This window comes from Plectropomus leopardus, unplaced genomic scaffold (genome assembly GCF_008729295.1).
Source record: "Plectropomus leopardus isolate mb unplaced genomic scaffold, YSFRI_Pleo_2.0 unplaced_scaffold93604, whole genome shotgun sequence".
Classification (NCBI taxonomy): Eukaryota; Metazoa; Chordata; class Actinopteri; order Perciformes; family Serranidae; genus Plectropomus; species Plectropomus leopardus.
In genome coordinates, this window is record NW_024703233.1 from 1 (window position 1) to 780 (window position 780).

Here is a 780-nt window from a genome sequence, read left to right on the forward strand (position 1 = left end):
AGAAAATACAAAAATAAATGCAATCAAAGAGGATAAAAATAATAAGAGTTAATATAGGAAGACAATAACACATCAGTGGGGATAAAACAAATAAGATACAGATGTACAAGTGGATAGATTAAAACGTGAAAAGATGGTAAGAACAGGCCATAGGAAGGATGGGGTACAGATAAATAGAGCAGCTAAATGAATAGAGAAATAAAAAATGAAAAAATTAAATAAATAACCTTTTCTTCACAAATTCATAGTAGCACGGTGAGTAACTGATACACAAATGATCTTTTGTGGTATGTCTTTAATATGAATGTGATACGTGTTCTGACCTGCATTGGTTGGTACGCAGCCACAGAAGACACAAATACGACACTCCCACCTCTAAAAGGAAAAATACAGAGCATTAATTAGATATACAGACCGTTTTAAAGTCTCTGTTGTTGTTTGGATCAGTTTGACTCACCCTCTCTTCACCATATGAGGCACCACCAGCTTAGTCATGAGGAAGGCTGATGTCACGTTAATGGACATGATCTAGAAAGAAATGAGCTCATAAATGATCCTGAATTACAATAAATAAAAAGGAGGGAGGTTAATTGTTTCTCAGAAACAGGAGCCAAAACAAGTATTTCTACCTTATAACCATGAGAAAACTGATGCATATTCTTTCTGGAACATTGAGCAACTTGGGGGAAAAAAATGTTCAAAAAATTGACATATTTAAAATCCTATCACAAAATTAGATTTGAGCTTTTTTCCAGGTCATGTCTTTTTTTTTGTTTTGTG

General features: G+C 33.7%; 1 long non-coding RNA gene across 1 annotated transcript; it reads right to left on the minus strand.

Annotated features, from left to right (window-relative positions):
- Positions 1–89: 89 nt before the first annotated feature.
- Positions 90–507, minus strand: LOC121940749. The gene is made up of 2 exons (XR_006105683.1): positions 458–507; positions 90–375 (listed from the first exon to the last, which is right to left on the minus strand). It is a non-coding gene; the product is annotated as an uncharacterized LOC121940749 (long non-coding RNA).
- Between the last annotated feature and the right edge of the window lie 273 nt (positions 508–780).